Source organism: Schistocerca piceifrons, chromosome 7 (genome assembly GCF_021461385.2).
Source record: "Schistocerca piceifrons isolate TAMUIC-IGC-003096 chromosome 7, iqSchPice1.1, whole genome shotgun sequence".
Classification (NCBI taxonomy): Eukaryota; Metazoa; Arthropoda; class Insecta; order Orthoptera; family Acrididae; genus Schistocerca; species Schistocerca piceifrons.
The window spans coordinates 9663602-9682676 of record NC_060144.1 but is presented as its reverse complement, the minus strand read 5'-3'; the positions used below and the strand labels follow the sequence as shown (position 1 = coordinate 9682676).

Genomic DNA, 19075 nt, shown 5'->3' with positions numbered 1-19075 from the left:
TGCAGAAGGTACCTCACCCTATGTCATACAATGGCGAGTTGCCGCTATTACCAAAGCGGCGGCGGCGCCGACGACGACGACGACAACCGCGAGGGTCTCTACCTGGGGTAGAAAATACATCACAAGAACTAAGTATTCCACGTCGGCATTCTCCGGAGACTGCCAAAAGCAGCAGTTTCTGGTGCCTACTTTAATAGCACCATTCGCACTATTCATTTGCGAGAGCATTTCTTAAATACCGAACACATTCATAATTTTTTATATCCTTGACCGCTTTTTTCGAAAGATCTACGTTAGAAGGGGCTGTTACAAAATTCTTTTGCCTCCTGTGAGGATCGAACTCACGACCTCTGGTTTACTAGACCAGCGCTCTGCCACTGAGCTAAGGAGGCGCCGCCTAGTGCACATTTCGGGTACTTCAATCTTATGGACCAGTCAATCGGAGCCTTTCAGCTGGAAACGCACCGCATTAGCGACCATTATTTGTATTTAGTTAGCACAGCTGCTGCTTTCCTACACATCTCACACGATATCGATGTACGCCTAAAATTCCAAAACAACACTTTTATTTCATTTCAGAGCTACTTTCAGCTTCAAAAACCATTCCTCTGATATTCATACGAAGCTAGGCATCGTCGTAACCCGTTACGTTCATTACGCAAGGCTCACGAGAGGGGCGCAGGTTGCATCCGCGTAGACACAAAATTTTGCGCCGCCCAGCGTGGGGCTCGAACCCACGACCCTGAGATTAAGAGTCTCATGCTCTACCGACTGAGCTAGCCGGGCTCCACACAACGCGTCACGAGCCATACAGTATTTATGCGACCTGCGACCATCTATGGAAGATCCTTTTGACTACAGCTTATTTCCTGCTGCCACAAATGAGCTACAATTCCTATTCAATGAAATAAATTTTACGAAAGGCATCAAATCTACTTGAAATGATACGTGGCTATCAGCACCATTATTCAACACACATGCTCGACTGTGCGCAGACGCCTGTGGCGCAGCTCTTGGGTCCTGAGTCAGACGCAGTAGTTCCAAAAATCTCTCCTGATCGGCACTGTGCCGAAAATTTCGCTACACAACCCCTTTGTCTTGCTTGAGCTTCAGGTAGACGCCGGTTTGCAGCCAGGAAGCGGACAGCAGCAACTTTCAACTAGATTTGTAGTACTCAAACAACTCAGTAAAACAGCATGCATCTTTTGCAGAACTGGAAAAACTCGACCGTGACAGGATTCGAACCCGCAATCTTCGGATCCGAAGTCCGACGCCTTATCCATTAGGCCACACGGTCACTGGCGCAATATGCTTCCCCACACACACCTCATTGTCGCCATTTGTACGCTTGCCGGAATGAATTTCCCATCTTTGACGCAATTCTCCATCTCCAATTTCAGTACTAAAAAGGCGACGCTACTTCTTGCTGTGTCCCATCGCAAGTTACATTCAAGCCCTTGTGACGCTGATCAAACAAGAGGTTGCAAATCAGCTTCAATCGCTTACTGCCATCTCAGTCGCTTGCAGAAGGTACCTCACCCTATGTCATACAATGGCGAGTTGCCGCTATTACCAAAGCGGCGGCGGCGCCGACGACGACGACGACAACCGCGAGGGTCTCTACCTGGGGTAGAAAATACATCACAAGAACTAAGTATTCCACGTCGGCATTCTCCGGAGACTGCCAAAAGCAGCAGTTTCTGGTGCCTACTTTAATAGCACCATTCGCACTATTCATTTGCGAGAGCATTTCTTAAATACCGAACACATTCATAATTTTTTATATCCTTGACCGCTTTTTTCGAAAGATCTACGTTAGAAGGGGCTGTTACAAAATTCTTTTGCCTCCTGTGAGGATCGAACTCACGACCTCTGGTTTACTAGACCAGCGCTCTGCCACTGAGCTAAGGAGGCGCCGCCTAGTGCACATTTCGGGTACTTCAATCTTATGGACCAGTCAATCGGAGCCTTTCAGCTGGAAACGCACCGCATTAGCGACCATTATTTGTATTTAGTTAGCACAGCTGCTGCTTTCCTACACATCTCACACGATATCGATGTACGCCTAAAATTCCAAAACAACACTTTTATTTCATTTCAGAGCTACTTTCAGCTTCAAAAACCATTCCTCTGATATTCATACGAAGCTAGGCATCGTCGTAACCCGTTACGTTCATTACGCAAGGCTCACGAGAGGGGCGCAGGTTGCATCCGCGTAGACACAAAATTTTGCGCCGCCCAGCGTGGGGCTCGAACCCACGACCCTGAGATTAAGAGTCTCATGCTCTACCGACTGAGCTAGCCGGGCTCCACACAACGCGTCACGAGCCATACAGTATTTATGCGACCTGCGACCATCTATGGAAGATCCTTTTGACTACAGCTTATTTCCTGCTGCCACAAATGAGCTACAATTCCTATTCAATGAAATAAATTTTACGAAAGGCATCAAATCTACTTGAAATGATACGTGGCTATCAGCACCATTATTCAACACACATGCTCGACTGTGCGCAGACGCCTGTGGCGCAGCTCTTGGGTCCTGAGTCAGACGCAGTAGTTCCAAAAATCTCTCCTGATCGGCACTGTGCCGAAAATTTCGCTACACAACCCCTTTGTCTTGCTTGAGCTTCAGGTAGACGCCGGTTTGCAGCCAGGAAGCGGACAGCAGCAACTTTCAACTAGATTTGTAGTACTCAAACAACTCAGTAAAACAGCATGCATCTTTTGCAGAACTGGAAAAACTCGACCGTGACAGGATTCGAACCCGCAATCTTCGGATCCGAAGTCCGACGCCTTATCCATTAGGCCACACGGTCACTGGCGCAATATGCTTCCCCACACACACCTCATTGTCGCCATTTGTACGCTTGCCGGAATGAATTTCCCATCTTTGACGCAATTCTCCATCTCCAATTTCAGTACTAAAAAGGCGACGCTACTTCTTGCTGTGTCCCATCGCAAGTTACATTCAAGCCCTTGTGACGCTGATCAAACAAGAGGTTGCAAATCAGCTTCAATCGCTTACTGCCATCTCAGTCGCTTGCAGAAGGTACCTCACCCTATGTCATACAATGGCGAGTTGCCGCTATTACCAAAGCGGCGGCGGCGCCGACGACGACGACGACAACCGCGAGGGTCTCTACCTGGGGTAGAAAATACATCACAAGAACTAAGTATTCCACGTCGGCATTCTCCGGAGACTGCCAAAAGCAGCAGTTTCTGGTGCCTACTTTAATAGCACCATTCGCACTATTCATTTGCGAGAGCATTTCTTAAATACCGAACACATTCATAATTTTTTATATCCTTGACCGCTTTTTTCGAAAGATCTACGTTAGAAGGGGCTGTTACAAAATTCTTTTGCCTCCTGTGAGGATCGAACTCACGACCTCTGGTTTACTAGACCAGCGCTCTGCCACTGAGCTAAGGAGGCGCCGCCTAGTGCACATTTCGGGTACTTCAATCTTATGGACCAGTCAATCGGAGCCTTTCAGCTGGAAACGCACCGCATTAGCGACCATTATTTGTATTTAGTTAGCACAGCTGCTGCTTTCCTACACATCTCACACGATATCGATGTACGCCTAAAATTCCAAAACAACACTTTTATTTCATTTCAGAGCTACTTTCAGCTTCAAAAACCATTCCTCTGATATTCATACGAAGCTAGGCATCGTCGTAACCCGTTACGTTCATTACGCAAGGCTCACGAGAGGGGCGCAGGTTGCATCCGCGTAGACACAAAATTTTGCGCCGCCCAGCGTGGGGCTCGAACCCACGACCCTGAGATTAAGAGTCTCATGCTCTACCGACTGAGCTAGCCGGGCTCCACACAACGCGTCACGAGCCATACAGTATTTATGCGACCTGCGACCATCTATGGAAGATCCTTTTGACTACAGCTTATTTCCTGCTGCCACAAATGAGCTACAATTCCTATTCAATGAAATAAATTTTACGAAAGGCATCAAATCTACTTGAAATGATACGTGGCTATCAGCACCATTATTCAACACACATGCTCGACTGTGCGCAGACGCCTGTGGCGCAGCTCTTGGGTCCTGAGTCAGACGCAGTAGTTCCAAAAATCTCTCCTGATCGGCACTGTGCCGAAAATTTCGCTACACAACCCCTTTGTCTTGCTTGAGCTTCAGGTAGACGCCGGTTTGCAGCCAGGAAGCGGACAGCAGCAACTTTCAACTAGATTTGTAGTACTCAAACAACTCAGTAAAACAGCATGCATCTTTTGCAGAACTGGAAAAACTCGACCGTGACAGGATTCGAACCCGCAATCTTCGGATCCGAAGTCCGACGCCTTATCCATTAGGCCACACGGTCACTGGCGCAATATGCTTCCCCACACACACCTCATTGTCGCCATTTGTACGCTTGCCGGAATGAATTTCCCATCTTTGACGCAATTCTCCATCTCCAATTTCAGTACTAAAAAGGCGACGCTACTTCTTGCTGTGTCCCATCGCAAGTTACATTCAAGCCCTTGTGACGCTGATCAAACAAGAGGTTGCAAATCAGCTTCAATCGCTTACTGCCATCTCAGTCGCTTGCAGAAGGTACCTCACCCTATGTCATACAATGGCGAGTTGCCGCTATTACCAAAGCGGCGGCGGCGCCGACGACGACGACGACAACCGCGAGGGTCTCTACCTGGGGTAGAAAATACATCACAAGAACTAAGTATTCCACGTCGGCATTCTCCGGAGACTGCCAAAAGCAGCAGTTTCTGGTGCCTACTTTAATAGCACCATTCGCACTATTCATTTGCGAGAGCATTTCTTAAATACCGAACACATTCATAATTTTTTATATCCTTGACCGCTTTTTTCGAAAGATCTACGTTAGAAGGGGCTGTTACAAAATTCTTTTGCCTCCTGTGAGGATCGAACTCACGACCTCTGGTTTACTAGACCAGCGCTCTGCCACTGAGCTAAGGAGGCGCCGCCTAGTGCACATTTCGGGTACTTCAATCTTATGGACCAGTCAATCGGAGCCTTTCAGCTGGAAACGCACCGCATTAGCGACCATTATTTGTATTTAGTTAGCACAGCTGCTGCTTTCCTACACATCTCACACGATATCGATGTACGCCTAAAATTCCAAAACAACACTTTTATTTCATTTCAGAGCTACTTTCAGCTTCAAAAACCATTCCTCTGATATTCATACGAAGCTAGGCATCGTCGTAACCCGTTACGTTCATTACGCAAGGCTCACGAGAGGGGCGCAGGTTGCATCCGCGTAGACACAAAATTTTGCGCCGCCCAGCGTGGGGCTCGAACCCACGACCCTGAGATTAAGAGTCTCATGCTCTACCGACTGAGCTAGCCGGGCTCCACACAACGCGTCACGAGCCATACAGTATTTATGCGACCTGCGACCATCTATGGAAGATCCTTTTGACTACAGCTTATTTCCTGCTGCCACAAATGAGCTACAATTCCTATTCAATGAAATAAATTTTACGAAAGGCATCAAATCTACTTGAAATGATACGTGGCTATCAGCACCATTATTCAACACACATGCTCGACTGTGCGCAGACGCCTGTGGCGCAGCTCTTGGGTCCTGAGTCAGACGCAGTAGTTCCAAAAATCTCTCCTGATCGGCACTGTGCCGAAAATTTCGCTACACAACCCCTTTGTCTTGCTTGAGCTTCAGGTAGACGCCGGTTTGCAGCCAGGAAGCGGACAGCAGCAACTTTCAACTAGATTTGTAGTACTCAAACAACTCAGTAAAACAGCATGCATCTTTTGCAGAACTGGAAAAACTCGACCGTGACAGGATTCGAACCCGCAATCTTCGGATCCGAAGTCCGACGCCTTATCCATTAGGCCACACGGTCACTGGCGCAATATACTTCCCCACACACACCTCATTGTCGCCATTTGTACGCTTGCCGGAATGAATTTCCCATCTTTGACGCAATTCTCCATCTCCAATTTCAGTACTAAAAAGGCGACGCTACTTCTTGCTGTGTCCCATCGCAAGTTACATTCAAGCCCTTGTGACGCTGATCAAACAAGAGGTTGCAAATCAGCTTCAATCGCTTACTGCCATCTCAGTCGCTTGCAGAAGGTACCTCACCCTATGTCATACAATGGCGAGTTGCCGCTATTACCAAAGCGGCGGCGGCGCCGACGACGACGACGACAACCGCGAGGGTCTCTACCTGGGGTAGAAAATACATCACAAGAACTAAGTATTCCACGTCGGCATTCTCCGGAGACTGCCAAAAGCAGCAGTTTCTGGTGCCTACTTTAATAGCACCATTCGCACTATTCATTTGCGAGAGCATTTCTTAAATACCGAACACATTCATAATTTTTTATATCCTTGACCGCTTTTTTCGAAAGATCTACGTTAGAAGGGGCTGTTACAAAATTCTTTTGCCTCCTGTGAGGATCGAACTCACGACCTCTGGTTTACTAGACCAGCGCTCTGCCACTGAGCTAAGGAGGCGCCGCCTAGTGCACATTTCGGGTACTTCAATCTTATGGACCAGTCAATCGGAGCCTTTCAGCTGGAAACGCACCGCATTAGCGACCATTATTTGTATTTAGTTAGCACAGCTGCTGCTTTCCTACACATCTCACACGATATCGATGTACGCCTAAAATTCCAAAACAACACTTTTATTTCATTTCAGAGCTACTTTCAGCTTCAAAAACCATTCCTCTGATATTCATACGAAGCTAGGCATCGTCGTAACCCGTTACGTTCATTACGCAAGGCTCACGAGAGGGGCGCAGGTTGCATCCGCGTAGACACAAAATTTTGCGCCGCCCAGCGTGGGGCTCGAACCCACGACCCTGAGATTAAGAGTCTCATGCTCTACCGACTGAGCTAGCCGGGCTCCACACAACGCGTCACGAGCCATACAGTATTTATGCGACCTGCGACCATCTATGGAAGATCCTTTTGACTACAGCTTATTTCCTGCTGCCACAAATGAGCTACAATTCCTATTCAATGAAATAAATTTTACGAAAGGCATCAAATCTACTTGAAATGATACGTGGCTATCAGCACCATTATTCAACACACATGCTCGACTGTGCGCAGACGCCTGTGGCGCAGCTCTTGGGTCCTGAGTCAGACGCAGTAGTTCCAAAAATCTCTCCTGATCGGCACTGTGCCGAAAATTTCGCTACACAACCCCTTTGTCTTGCTTGAGCTTCAGGTAGACGCCGGTTTGCAGCCAGGAAGCGGACAGCAGCAACTTTCAACTAGATTTGTAGTACTCAAACAACTCAGTAAAACAGCATGCATCTTTTGCAGAACTGGAAAAACTCGACCGTGACAGGATTCGAACCTGCAATCTTCGGATCCGAAGTCCGACGCCTCATCCATTAGGCCACACGGTCACTGGCGCAATATGCTTCCCCACACACACCTCATTGTCGCCATTTGTACGCTTGCCGGAATGAATTTCCCATCTTTGACGCAATTCTCCATCTCCAATTTCAGTACTAAAAAGGCGACGCTACTTCTTGCTGTGTCCCATCGCAAGTTACATTCAAGCCCTTGTGACGCTGATCAAACAAGAGGTTGCAAATCAGCTTCAATCGCTTACTGCCATCTCAGTCGCTTGCAGAAGGTACCTCACCCTATGTCATACAATGGCGAGTTGCCGCTATTACCAAAGCGGCGGCGGCGCCGACGACGACGACGACAACCGCGAGGGTCTCTACCTGGGGTAGAAAATACATCACAAGAACTAAGTATTCCACGTCGGCATTCTCCGGAGACTGCCAAAAGCAGCAGTTTCTGGTGCCTACTTTAATAGCACCATTCGCACTATTCATTTGCGAGAGCATTTCTTAAATACCGAACACATTCATAATTTTTTATATCCTTGACCGCTTTTTTCGAAAGATCTACGTTAGAAGGGGCTGTTACAAAATTCTTTTGCCTCCTGTGAGGATCGAACTCACGACCTCTGGTTTACTAGACCAGCGCTCTGCCACTGAGCTAAGGAGGCGCCGCCTAGTGCACATTTCGGGTACTTCAATCTTATGGACCAGTCAATCGGAGCCTTTCAGCTGGAAACGCACCGCATTAGCGACCATTATTTGTATTTAGTTAGCACAGCTGCTGCTTTCCTACACATCTCACACGATATCGATGTACGCCTAAAATTCCAAAACAACACTTTTATTTCATTTCAGAGCTACTTTCAGCTTCAAAAACCATTCCTCTGATATTCATACGAAGCTAGGCATCGTCGTAACCCGTTACGTTCATTACGCAAGGCTCACGAGAGGGGCGCAGGTTGCATCCGCGTAGACACAAAATTTTGCGCCGCCCAGCGTGGGGCTCGAACCCACGACCCTGAGATTAAGAGTCTCATGCTCTACCGACTGAGCTAGCCGGGCTCCACACAACGCGTCACGAGCCATACAGTATTTATGCGACCTGCGACCATCTATGGAAGATCCTTTTGACTACAGCTTATTTCCTGCTGCCACAAATGAGCTACAATTCCTATTCAATGAAATAAATTTTACGAAAGGCATCAAATCTACTTGAAATGATACGTGGCTATCAGCACCATTATTCAACACACATGCTCGACTGTGCGCAGACGCCTGTGGCGCAGCTCTTGGGTCCTGAGTCAGACGCAGTAGTTCCAAAAATCTCTCCTGATCGGCACTGTGCCGAAAATTTCGCTACACAACCCCTTTGTCTTGCTTGAGCTTCAGGTAGACGCCGGTTTGCAGCCAGGAAGCGGACAGCAGCAACTTTCAACTAGATTTGTAGTACTCAAACAACTCAGTAAAACAGCATGCATCTTTTGCAGAACTGGAAAAACTCGACCGTGACAGGATTCGAACCCGCAATCTTCGGATCCGAAGTCCGACGCCTTATCCATTAGGCCACACGGTCACTGGCGCAATATGATTCCCCACACACACCTCATTGTCGCCATTTGTACGCTTGCCGGAATGAATTTCCCATCTTTGACGCAATTCTCCATCTCCAATTTCAGTACTAAAAAGGCGACGCTACTTCTTGCTGTGTCCCATCGCAAGTTACATTCAAGCCCTTGTGACGCTGATCAAACAAGAGGTTGCAAATCAGCTTCAATCGCTTACTGCCATCTCAGTCGCTTGCAGAAGGTACCTCACCCTATGTCATACAATGGCGAGTTGCCGCTATTACCAAAGCGGCGGCGGCGCCGACGACGACGACGACAACCGCGAGGGTCTCTACCTGGGGTAGAAAATACATCACAAGAACTAAGTATTCCACGTCGGCATTCTCCGGAGACTGCCAAAAGCAGCAGTTTCTGGTGCCTACTTTAATAGCACCATTCGCACTATTCATTTGCGAGAGCATTTCTTAAATACCGAACACATTCATAATTTTTTATATCCTTGACCGCTTTTTTCGAAAGATCTACGTTAGAAGGGGCTGTTACAAAATTCTTTTGCCTCCTGTGAGGATCGAACTCACGACCTCTGGTTTACTAGACCAGCGCTCTGCCACTGAGCTAAGGAGGCGCCGCCTAGTGCACATTTCGGGTACTTCAATCTTATGGACCAGTCAATCGGAGCCTTTCAGCTGGAAACGCACCGCATTAGCGACCATTATTTGTATTTAGTTAGCACAGCTGCTGCTTTCCTACACATCTCACACGATATCGATGTACGCCTAAAATTCCAAAACAACACTTTTATTTCATTTCAGAGCTACTTTCAGCTTCAAAAACCATTCCTCTGATATTCATACGAAGCTAGGCATCGTCGTAACCCGTTACGTTCATTACGCAAGGCTCACGAGAGGGGCGCAGGTTGCATCCGCGTAGACACAAAATTTTGCGCCGCCCAGCGTGGGGCTCGAACCCACGACCCTGAGATTAAGAGTCTCATGCTCTACCGACTGAGCTAGCCGGGCTCCACACAACGCGTCACGAGCCATACAGTATTTATGCGACCTGCGACCATCTATGGAAGATCCTTTTGACTACAGCTTATTTCCTGCTGCCACAAATGAGCTACAATTCCTATTCAATGAAATAAATTTTACGAAAGGCATCAAATCTACTTGAAATGATACGTGGCTATCAGCACCATTATTCAACACACATGCTCGACTGTGCGCAGACGCCTGTGGCGCAGCTCTTGGGTCCTGAGTCAGACGCAGTAGTTCCAAAAATCTCTCCTGATCGGCACTGTGCCGAAAATTTCGCTACACAACCCCTTTGTCTTGCTTGAGCTTCAGGTAGACGCCGGTTTGCAGCCAGGAAGCGGACAGCAGCAACTTTCAACTAGATTTGTAGTACTCAAACAACTCAGTAAAACAGCATGCATCTTTTGCAGAACTGGAAAAACTCGACCGTGACAGGATTCGAACCCGCAATCTTCGGATCCGAAGTCCGACGCCTTATCCATTAGGCCACACGGTCACTGGCGCAATATGCTTCCCCACACACACCTCATTGTCGCCATTTGTACGCTTGCCGGAATGAATTTCCCATCTTTGACGCAATTCTCCATCTCCAATTTCAGTACTAAAAAGGCGACGCTACTTCTTGCTGTGTCCCATCGCAAGTTACATTCAAGCCCTTGTGACGCTGATCAAACAAGAGGTTGCAAATCAGCTTCAATCGCTTACTGCCATCTCAGTCGCTTGCAGAAGGTACCTCACCCTATGTCATACAATGGCGAGTTGCCGCTATTACCAAAGCGGCGGCGGCGCCGACGACGACGACGACAACCGCGAGGGTCTCTACCTGGGGTAGAAAATACATCACAAGAACTAAGTATTCCACGTCGGCATTCTCCGGAGACTGCCAAAAGCAGCAGTTTCTGGTGCCTACTTTAATAGCACCATTCGCACTATTCATTTGCGAGAGCATTTCTTAAATACCGAACACATTCATAATTTTTTATATCCTTGACCGCTTTTTTCGAAAGATCTACGTTAGAAGGGGCTGTTACAAAATTCTTTTGCCTCCTGTGAGGATCGAACTCACGACCTCTGGTTTACTAGACCAGCGCTCTGCCACTGAGCTAAGGAGGCGCCGCCTAGTGCACATTTCGGGTACTTCAATCTTATGGACCAGTCAATCGGAGCCTTTCAGCTGGAAACGCACCGCATTAGCGACCATTATTTGTATTTAGTTAGCACAGCTGCTGCTTTCCTACACATCTCACACGATATCGATGTACGCCTAAAATTCCAAAACAACACTTTTATTTCATTTCAGAGCTACTTTCAGCTTCAAAAACCATTCCTCTGATATTCATACGAAGCTAGGCATCGTCGTAACCCGTTACGTTCATTACGCAAGGCTCACGAGAGGGGCGCAGGTTGCATCCGCGTAGACACAAAATTTTGCGCCGCCCAGCGTGGGGCTCGAACCCACGACCCTGAGATTAAGAGTCTCATGCTCTACCGACTGAGCTAGCCGGGCTCCACACAACGCGTCACGAGCCATACAGTATTTATGCGACCTGCGACCATCTATGGAAGATCCTTTTGACTACAGCTTATTTCCTGCTGCCACAAATGAGCTACAATTCCTATTCAATGAAATAAATTTTACGAAAGGCATCAAATCTACTTGAAATGATACGTGGCTATCAGCACCATTATTCAACACACATGCTCGACTGTGCGCAGACGCCTGTGGCGCAGCTCTTGGGTCCTGAGTCAGACGCAGTAGTTCCAAAAATCTCTCCTGATCGGCACTGTGCCGAAAATTTCGCTACACAACCCCTTTGTCTTGCTTGAGCTTCAGGTAGACGCCGGTTTGCAGCCAGGAAGCGGACAGCAGCAACTTTCAACTAGATTTGTAGTACTCAAACAACTCAGTAAAACAGCATGCATCTTTTGCAGAACTGGAAAAACTCGACCGTGACAGGATTCGAACCCGCAATCTTCGGATCCGAAGTCCGACGCCTTATCCATTAGGCCACACGGTCACTGGCGCAATATACTTCCCCACACACACCTCATTGTCGCCATTTGTACGCTTGCCGGAATGAATTTCCCATCTTTGACGCAATTCTCCATCTCCAATTTCAGTACTAAAAAGGCGACGCTACTTCTTGCTGTGTCCCATCGCAAGTTACATTCAAGCCCTTGTGACGCTGATCAAACAAGAGGTTGCAAATCAGCTTCAATCGCTTACTGCCATCTCAGTCGCTTGCAGAAGGTACCTCACCCTATGTCATACAATGGCGAGTTGCCGCTATTACCAAAGCGGCGGCGGCGCCGACGACGACGACGACAACCGCGAGGGTCTCTACCTGGGGTAGAAAATACATCACAAGAACTAAGTATTCCACGTCGGCATTCTCCGGAGACTGCCAAAAGCAGCAGTTTCTGGTGCCTACTTTAATAGCACCATTCGCACTATTCATTTGCGAGAGCATTTCTTAAATACCGAACACATTCATAATTTTTTATATCCTTGACCGCTTTTTTCGAAAGATCTACGTTAGAAGGGGCTGTTACAAAATTCTTTTGCCTCCTGTGAGGATCGAACTCACGACCTCTGGTTTACTAGACCAGCGCTCTGCCACTGAGCTAAGGAGGCGCCGCCTAGTGCACATTTCGGGTACTTCAATCTTATGGACCAGTCAATCGGAGCCTTTCAGCTGGAAACGCACCGCATTAGCGACCATTATTTGTATTTAGTTAGCACAGCTGCTGCTTTCCTACACATCTCACACGATATCGATGTACGCCTAAAATTCCAAAACAACACTTTTATTTCATTTCAGAGCTACTTTCAGCTTCAAAAACCATTCCTCTGATATTCATACGAAGCTAGGCATCGTCGTAACCCGTTACGTTCATTACGCAAGGCTCACGAGAGGGGCGCAGGTTGCATCCGCGTAGACACAAAATTTTGCGCCGCCCAGCGTGGGGCTCGAACCCACGACCCTGAGATTAAGAGTCTCATGCTCTACCGACTGAGCTAGCCGGGCTCCACACAACGCGTCACGAGCCATACAGTATTTATGCGACCTGCGACCATCTATGGAAGATCCTTTTGACTACAGCTTATTTCCTGCTGCCACAAATGAGCTACAATTCCTATTCAATGAAATAAATTTTACGAAAGGCATCAAATCTACTTGAAATGATACGTGGCTATCAGCACCATTATTCAACACACATGCTCGACTGTGCGCAGACGCCTGTGGCGCAGCTCTTGGGTCCTGAGTCAGACGCAGTAGTTCCAAAAATCTCTCCTGATCGGCACTGTGCCGAAAATTTCGCTACACAACCCCTTTGTCTTGCTTGAGCTTCAGGTAGACGCCGGTTTGCAGCCAGGAAGCGGACAGCAGCAACTTTCAACTAGATTTGTAGTACTCAAACAACTCAGTAAAACAGCATGCATCTTTTGCAGAACTGGAAAAACTCGACCGTGACAGGATTCGAACCTGCAATCTTCGGATCCGAAGTCCGACGCCTTATCCATTAGGCCACACGGTCACTGGCGCAATATGCTTCCCCACACACACCTCATTGTCGCCATTTGTACGCTTGCCGGAATGAATTTCCCATCTTTGACGCAATTCTCCATCTCCAATTTCAGTACTAAAAAGGCGACGCTACTTCTTGCTGTGTCCCATCGCAAGTTACATTCAAGCCCTTGTGACGCTGATCAAACAAGAGGTTGCAAATCAGCTTCAATCGCTTACTGCCATCTCAGTCGCTTGCAGAAGGTACCTCACCCTATGTCATACAATGGCGAGTTGCCGCTATTACCAAAGCGGCGGCGGCGCCGACGACGACGACGACAACCGCGAGGGTCTCTACCTGGGGTAGAAAATACATCACAAGAACTAAGTATTCCACGTCGGCATTCTCCGGAGACTGCCAAAAGCAGCAGTTTCTGGTGCCTACTTTAATAGCACCATTCGCACTATTCATTTGCGAGAGCATTTCTTAAATACCGAACACATTCATAATTTTTTATATCCTTGACCGCTTTTTTCGAAAGATCTACGTTAGAAGGGGCTGTTACAAAATTCTTTTGCCTCCTGTGAGGATCGAACTCACGACCTCTGGTTTACTAGACCAGCGCTCTGCCACTGAGCTAAGGAGGCGCCGCCTAGTGCACATTTCGGGTACTTCAATCTTATGGACCAGTCAATCGGAGCCTTTCAGCTGGAAACGCACCGCATTAGCGACCATTATTTGTATTTAGTTAGCACAGCTGCTGCTTTCCTACACATCTCACACGATATCGATGTACGCCTAAAATTCCAAAACAACACTTTTATTTCATTTCAGAGCTACTTTCAGCTTCAAAAACCATTCCTCTGATATTCATACGAAGCTAGGCATCGTCGTAACCCGTTACGTTCATTACGCAAGGCTCACGAGAGGGGCGCAGGTTGCATCCGCGTAGACACAAAATTTTGCGCCGCCCAGCGTGGGGCTCGAACCCACGACCCTGAGATTAAGAGTCTCATGCTCTACCGACTGAGCTAGCCGGGCTCCACACAACGCGTCACGAGCCATACAGTATTTATGCGACCTGCGACCATCTATGGAAGATCCTTTTGACTACAGCTTATTTCCTGCTGCCACAAATGAGCTACAATTCCTATTCAATGAAATAAATTTTACGAAAGGCATCAAATCTACTTGAAATGATACGTGGCTATCAGCACCATTATTCAACACACATGCTCGACTGTGCGCAGACGCCTGTGGCGCAGCTCTTGGGTCCTGAGTCAGACGCAGTAGTTCCAAAAATCTCTCCTGATCGGCACTGTGCCGAAAATTTCGCTACACAACCCCTTTGTCTTGCTTGAGCTTCAGGTAGACGCCGGTTTGCAGCCAGGAAGCGGACAGCAGCAACTTTCAACTAGATTTGTAGTACTCAAACAACTCAGTAAAACAGCATGCATCTTTTGCAGAACTGGAAAAACTCGACCGTGACAGGATTCGAACCCGCAATCTTCGGATCCGAAGTCCGACGCCTTATCCATTAGGCCACACGGTCACTGGCGCAATATGCTTCCCCACACACACCTCATTGTCGCCATTTGTACGCTTGCCGGAATGAATTTCCCATCTTTGACGCAATTCTCCATCTCCAATTTCAGTACTAAAAAGGCGACGCTACTTCTTGCTGTGTCCCATCGCAAGTTACATTCAAGCCCTTGTGACGCTGATCAAACAAGAGGTTGCAAATCAGCTTCAATCGCTTACTGCCATCTCAGTCGCTTGCAGAAGGTACCTCACCCTATGTCATACAATGGCGAGTTGCCGCTATTACCAAAGCGGCGGCGGCGCCGACGACGACGACGACAACCGCGAGGGTCTCTACCTGGGGTAGAAAATACATCACAAGAACTAAGTATTCCACGTCGGCATTCTCCGGAGACTGCCAAAAGCAGCAGTTTCTGGTGCCTACTTTAATAGCACCATTCGCACTATTCATTTGCGAGAGCATTTCTTAAATACCGAACACATTCATAATTTTTTATATCCTTGACCGCTTTTTTCGAAAGATCTACGTTAGAAGGGGCTGTTACAAAATTCTTTTGCCTCCTGTGAGGATCGAACTCACGACCTCTGGTTTACTAGACCAGCGCTCTGCCACTGAGCTAAGGAGGCGCCGCCTAGTGCACATTTCGGGTACTTCAATCTTATGGACCAGTCAATCGGAGCCTTTCAGCTGGAAACGCACCGCATTAGCGACCATTATTTGTATTTAGTTAGCACAGCTGCTGCTTTCCTACACATCTCACACGATATCGATGTACGCCTAAAATTCCAAAACAACACTTTTATTTCATTTCAGAGCTACTTTCAGCTTCAAAAACCATTCCTCTGATATTCATACGAAGCTAGGCATCGTCGTAACCCGTTACGTTCATTACGCAAGGCTCACGAGAGGGGCGCAGGTTGCATCCGCGTAGACACAAAATTTTGCGCCGCCCAGCGTGGGGCTCGAACCCACGACCCTGAGATTAAGAGTCTCATGCTCTACCGACTGAGCTAGCCGGGCTCCACACAACGCGTCACGAGCCATACAGTATTTATGCGACCTGCGACCATCTATGGAAGATCCTTTTGACTACAGCTTATTTCCTGCTGCCACAAATGAGCTACAATTCCTATTCAATGAAATAAATTTTACGAAAGGCATCAAATCTACTTGAAATGATACGTGGCTATCAGCACCATTATTCAACACACATGCTCGACTGTGCGCAGACGCCTGTGGCGCAGCTCTTGGGTCCTGAGTCAGACGCAGTAGTTCCAAAAATCTCTCCTGATCGGCACTGTGCCGAAAATTTCGCTACACAACCCCTTTGTCTTGCTTGAGCTTCAGGTAGACGCCGGTTTGCAGCCAGGAAGCGGACAGCAGCAACTTTCAACTAGATTTGTAGTACTCAAACAACTCAGTAAAACAGCATGCATCTTTTGCAGAACTGGAAAAACTCGACCGTGACAGGATTCGAACCTGCAATCTTCGGATCCGAAGTCCGACGCCTTATCCATTAGGCCACACGGTCACTGGCGCAATATGCTTCCCCACACACACCTCATTGTCGCCATTTGTACGCTTGCCGGAATGAATTTCCCATCTTTGACGCAATTCTCCATCTCCAATTTCAGTACTAAAAAGGCGACGCTACTTCTTGCTGTGTCCCATCGCAAGTTACATTCAAGCCCTTGTGACGCTGATCAAACAAGAGGTTGCAAATCAGCTTCAATCGCTTACTGCCATCTCAGTCGCTTGCAGAAGGTACCTCACCCTATGTCATACAATGGCGAGTTGCCGCTATTACCAAAGCGGCGGCGGCGCCGACGACGACGACGACAACCGCGAGGGTCTCTACCTGGGGTAGAAAATACATCACAAGAACTAAGTATTCCACGTCGGCATTCTTCGGAGACTGCCAAAAGCAGCAGTTTCTGGTGCCTACTTTAATAGCACCATTCGCACTATTCATTTGCGAGAGCATTTCTTAAATACCGAACACATTCATAATTTTTTATATCCTTGACCGCTTTTTTCGAAAGATCTACGTTAGAAGGGGCTGTTACAAAATTCTTTTGCCTCCTGTGAGGATCGAACTCACGACCTCTGGTTTACTAGACCAGCGCTCTGCCACTGAGCTAAGGAGGCGCCGCCTAGTGCACATTTCGGGTACTTCAATCTTATGGACCAGTCAATCGGAGCCTTTCAGCTGGAAACGCACCGCATTAGCGACCATTATTTGTATTTAGTTAGCACAGCTGCTGCTTTCCTACACATCTCACACGATATCGATGTACGCCTAAAATTCCAAAACAACACTTTTATTTCATTTCAGAGCTACTTTCAGCTTCAAAAACCATTCCTCTGATATTCATACGAAGCTAGGCATCGTCGTAACCCGTTACGTTCATTACGCAAGGCTCACGAGAGGGGCGCAGGTTGCATCCGCGTAGACACAAAATTTTGGGCCGCCCAGCGTGGGGCTCGAACCCACGACCCTGAGATTAAGAGTCTCATGCTCTACCGACTGAGCTAGCCGGGCTCCACACAACGCGTCACGAGCCATACAGTATTTATGCGACCTGCGACCATCTATGGAAGATCCTTTTGACTACAGCTTATTTCCTGCTGCCACAAATGAGCTACAATTCCTATTCAATGAAATAAATTTTACGAAAGGCATCAAATCTACTTGAAATGATACGTGGCTATCAGCACCATTATTCAACACACATGCTCGACTGTGCGCAGACGCCTGTGGCGCAGCTCTTGGGTCCTGAGTCAGACGCAGTAGTTCCAAAAATCTCTCCTGATCGGCACTGTGCCGAAAATTTCGCTACACAACCCCTTTGTCTTGCTTGAGCTTCAGGTAGACGCCGGTTTGCAGCCAGGAAGCGGACAGCAGCAACTTTCAACTAGATTTGTAGTACTCAAACAACTCAGTAAAACAGCATGCATCTTTTGCAGAACTGGAAAAACTCGACCGTGACAGGATTCGAACCCGCAATCTTCGGATCCGAAGTCCGACGCCTTATCCATTAGGCCACACGGTCACTGGCGCAATATGCTTCCCCACACACACCTCATTGTCGCCATTTGTACGCTTGCCGGAATGAATTTCCCATCTTTGACGCAATTCTCCATCTCCAATTTCAGTACTAAAAAGGCGACGCTACTTCTTGCTGTGTCCCATCGCAAGTTACATTCAAGCCCTTGTGACGCTGATCAAACAAGAGGTTGCAAATCAGCTTCAATCGCTTACTGCCATCTCAGTCGCTTGCAGAAGGTACCTCACCCTATGTCATACAATGGCGAGTTGCCGCTATTACCAAAGCGGCGGCGGCGCCGACGACGACGACGACAACCGCGAGGGTCTCTACCTGGGGTAGAAAATACATCACAAGAACTAAGTATTCCACGTCGGCATTCTCCGGAGACTGCCAAAAGCAGCAGTTTCTGGTGCCTACTTTAATAGCACCATTCGCACTATTCATTTGCGAGAGCATTTCTTAAATACCGAACACATTCATAATTTTTTATATCCTTGACCGCTTTTTTCGAAAGATCTACGTTAGAAGGGGCTGTTACAAAATTCTTTTGCCTCCTGTGAGGATCGAACTCACGACCTCTGGTTTACTAGACCAGCGCTCTGCCACTGAGCTAAGGAGGCGCCGCCTAGTGCACATTTCGGGTACTTCAATCTTATGGACCAGTCAATCGGAGCCTTTCAGCTGGAAACGCACCGCATTAGCGACCATTATTTGTATTTAGTTAGCACAGCTGCTGCTTTCCTACACATCTCACACGATATCGATGTACGCCTAAAATTCCAAAACAACACTTTTATTTCATTTCAGAGCTACTTTCAGCTTCAAAAACCATTCCTCTGATATTCATACGAAGCTAGGCATCGTCGTAACCCGTTACGTTCATTACGCAAGGCTCACGAGAGGGGCGCAGGTTGCATCCGCGTAGACACAAAATTTTGCGCCGCCCAGCGTGGGGCTCGAACCCACGACCCTGAGATTAAGAGTCTCATGCTCTACCGACTGAGCTAGCCGGGCTCCACACAACGCGTCACGAGCCATA

The 19075-nt window shown here is 47.8% G+C and overlaps 38 non-coding genes across 38 annotated transcripts; all 38 read right to left on the bottom strand.

The window, feature by feature from the left end:
- Positions 1 to 320: 320 nt before the first annotated feature.
- Trnat-agu lies at positions 321 to 392 on the bottom strand. Its single transcript has one exon. It is a non-coding gene; the product is annotated as a tRNA-Thr (tRNA).
- A 321-nt stretch (positions 393 to 713) lies between these two features.
- Positions 714 to 786, bottom strand: Trnak-cuu. Its single transcript has one exon. It is a non-coding gene; the product is annotated as a tRNA-Lys (tRNA).
- Positions 787 to 1224: 438 nt separating this feature from the next.
- Positions 1225 to 1297, bottom strand: Trnar-ucg. The gene has a single exon. It is a non-coding gene; the product is annotated as a tRNA-Arg (tRNA).
- A 545-nt stretch (positions 1298 to 1842) lies between these two features.
- Positions 1843 to 1914, bottom strand: Trnat-agu. The gene has a single exon. It is a non-coding gene; the product is annotated as a tRNA-Thr (tRNA).
- Positions 1915 to 2235: 321 nt separating this feature from the next.
- Trnak-cuu lies at positions 2236 to 2308 on the bottom strand. Its single transcript has one exon. It is a non-coding gene; the product is annotated as a tRNA-Lys (tRNA).
- A 438-nt stretch (positions 2309 to 2746) lies between these two features.
- Trnar-ucg lies at positions 2747 to 2819 on the bottom strand. The gene has a single exon. It is a non-coding gene; the product is annotated as a tRNA-Arg (tRNA).
- A 545-nt stretch (positions 2820 to 3364) lies between these two features.
- Trnat-agu lies at positions 3365 to 3436 on the bottom strand. Its single transcript has one exon. It is a non-coding gene; the product is annotated as a tRNA-Thr (tRNA).
- A 321-nt stretch (positions 3437 to 3757) lies between these two features.
- Trnak-cuu lies at positions 3758 to 3830 on the bottom strand. Its single transcript has one exon. It is a non-coding gene; the product is annotated as a tRNA-Lys (tRNA).
- Positions 3831 to 4268: 438 nt separating this feature from the next.
- Positions 4269 to 4341, bottom strand: Trnar-ucg. The gene has a single exon. It is a non-coding gene; the product is annotated as a tRNA-Arg (tRNA).
- Positions 4342 to 4886: 545 nt separating this feature from the next.
- On the bottom strand, positions 4887 to 4958 carry Trnat-agu. The gene has a single exon. It is a non-coding gene; the product is annotated as a tRNA-Thr (tRNA).
- Positions 4959 to 5279: 321 nt separating this feature from the next.
- Positions 5280 to 5352, bottom strand: Trnak-cuu. Its single transcript has one exon. It is a non-coding gene; the product is annotated as a tRNA-Lys (tRNA).
- Positions 5353 to 5790: 438 nt separating this feature from the next.
- Positions 5791 to 5863, bottom strand: Trnar-ucg. The gene has a single exon. It is a non-coding gene; the product is annotated as a tRNA-Arg (tRNA).
- A 545-nt stretch (positions 5864 to 6408) lies between these two features.
- Trnat-agu lies at positions 6409 to 6480 on the bottom strand. Its single transcript has one exon. It is a non-coding gene; the product is annotated as a tRNA-Thr (tRNA).
- A 321-nt stretch (positions 6481 to 6801) lies between these two features.
- Trnak-cuu lies at positions 6802 to 6874 on the bottom strand. Its single transcript has one exon. It is a non-coding gene; the product is annotated as a tRNA-Lys (tRNA).
- Positions 6875 to 7312: 438 nt separating this feature from the next.
- Trnar-ucg lies at positions 7313 to 7385 on the bottom strand. Its single transcript has one exon. It is a non-coding gene; the product is annotated as a tRNA-Arg (tRNA).
- Positions 7386 to 7930: 545 nt separating this feature from the next.
- On the bottom strand, positions 7931 to 8002 carry Trnat-agu. Its single transcript has one exon. It is a non-coding gene; the product is annotated as a tRNA-Thr (tRNA).
- A 321-nt stretch (positions 8003 to 8323) lies between these two features.
- On the bottom strand, positions 8324 to 8396 carry Trnak-cuu. The gene has a single exon. It is a non-coding gene; the product is annotated as a tRNA-Lys (tRNA).
- A 438-nt stretch (positions 8397 to 8834) lies between these two features.
- Positions 8835 to 8907, bottom strand: Trnar-ucg. The gene has a single exon. It is a non-coding gene; the product is annotated as a tRNA-Arg (tRNA).
- A 545-nt stretch (positions 8908 to 9452) lies between these two features.
- Trnat-agu lies at positions 9453 to 9524 on the bottom strand. Its single transcript has one exon. It is a non-coding gene; the product is annotated as a tRNA-Thr (tRNA).
- Positions 9525 to 9845: 321 nt separating this feature from the next.
- On the bottom strand, positions 9846 to 9918 carry Trnak-cuu. The gene has a single exon. It is a non-coding gene; the product is annotated as a tRNA-Lys (tRNA).
- A 438-nt stretch (positions 9919 to 10356) lies between these two features.
- On the bottom strand, positions 10357 to 10429 carry Trnar-ucg. Its single transcript has one exon. It is a non-coding gene; the product is annotated as a tRNA-Arg (tRNA).
- A 545-nt stretch (positions 10430 to 10974) lies between these two features.
- On the bottom strand, positions 10975 to 11046 carry Trnat-agu. Its single transcript has one exon. It is a non-coding gene; the product is annotated as a tRNA-Thr (tRNA).
- Positions 11047 to 11367: 321 nt separating this feature from the next.
- Positions 11368 to 11440, bottom strand: Trnak-cuu. The gene has a single exon. It is a non-coding gene; the product is annotated as a tRNA-Lys (tRNA).
- Positions 11441 to 11878: 438 nt separating this feature from the next.
- Trnar-ucg lies at positions 11879 to 11951 on the bottom strand. The gene has a single exon. It is a non-coding gene; the product is annotated as a tRNA-Arg (tRNA).
- A 545-nt stretch (positions 11952 to 12496) lies between these two features.
- Trnat-agu lies at positions 12497 to 12568 on the bottom strand. The gene has a single exon. It is a non-coding gene; the product is annotated as a tRNA-Thr (tRNA).
- Positions 12569 to 12889: 321 nt separating this feature from the next.
- Trnak-cuu lies at positions 12890 to 12962 on the bottom strand. Its single transcript has one exon. It is a non-coding gene; the product is annotated as a tRNA-Lys (tRNA).
- Positions 12963 to 13400: 438 nt separating this feature from the next.
- On the bottom strand, positions 13401 to 13473 carry Trnar-ucg. The gene has a single exon. It is a non-coding gene; the product is annotated as a tRNA-Arg (tRNA).
- Positions 13474 to 14018: 545 nt separating this feature from the next.
- On the bottom strand, positions 14019 to 14090 carry Trnat-agu. Its single transcript has one exon. It is a non-coding gene; the product is annotated as a tRNA-Thr (tRNA).
- Positions 14091 to 14411: 321 nt separating this feature from the next.
- On the bottom strand, positions 14412 to 14484 carry Trnak-cuu. Its single transcript has one exon. It is a non-coding gene; the product is annotated as a tRNA-Lys (tRNA).
- A 438-nt stretch (positions 14485 to 14922) lies between these two features.
- Positions 14923 to 14995, bottom strand: Trnar-ucg. The gene has a single exon. It is a non-coding gene; the product is annotated as a tRNA-Arg (tRNA).
- Positions 14996 to 15540: 545 nt separating this feature from the next.
- Trnat-agu lies at positions 15541 to 15612 on the bottom strand. The gene has a single exon. It is a non-coding gene; the product is annotated as a tRNA-Thr (tRNA).
- A 321-nt stretch (positions 15613 to 15933) lies between these two features.
- Positions 15934 to 16006, bottom strand: Trnak-cuu. The gene has a single exon. It is a non-coding gene; the product is annotated as a tRNA-Lys (tRNA).
- Positions 16007 to 16444: 438 nt separating this feature from the next.
- Trnar-ucg lies at positions 16445 to 16517 on the bottom strand. The gene has a single exon. It is a non-coding gene; the product is annotated as a tRNA-Arg (tRNA).
- A 545-nt stretch (positions 16518 to 17062) lies between these two features.
- Positions 17063 to 17134, bottom strand: Trnat-agu. Its single transcript has one exon. It is a non-coding gene; the product is annotated as a tRNA-Thr (tRNA).
- A 321-nt stretch (positions 17135 to 17455) lies between these two features.
- Trnak-cuu lies at positions 17456 to 17528 on the bottom strand. The gene has a single exon. It is a non-coding gene; the product is annotated as a tRNA-Lys (tRNA).
- A 438-nt stretch (positions 17529 to 17966) lies between these two features.
- On the bottom strand, positions 17967 to 18039 carry Trnar-ucg. The gene has a single exon. It is a non-coding gene; the product is annotated as a tRNA-Arg (tRNA).
- Positions 18040 to 18584: 545 nt separating this feature from the next.
- Trnat-agu lies at positions 18585 to 18656 on the bottom strand. Its single transcript has one exon. It is a non-coding gene; the product is annotated as a tRNA-Thr (tRNA).
- Positions 18657 to 18977: 321 nt separating this feature from the next.
- On the bottom strand, positions 18978 to 19050 carry Trnak-cuu. Its single transcript has one exon. It is a non-coding gene; the product is annotated as a tRNA-Lys (tRNA).
- Positions 19051 to 19075: the final 25 nt, after the last annotated feature.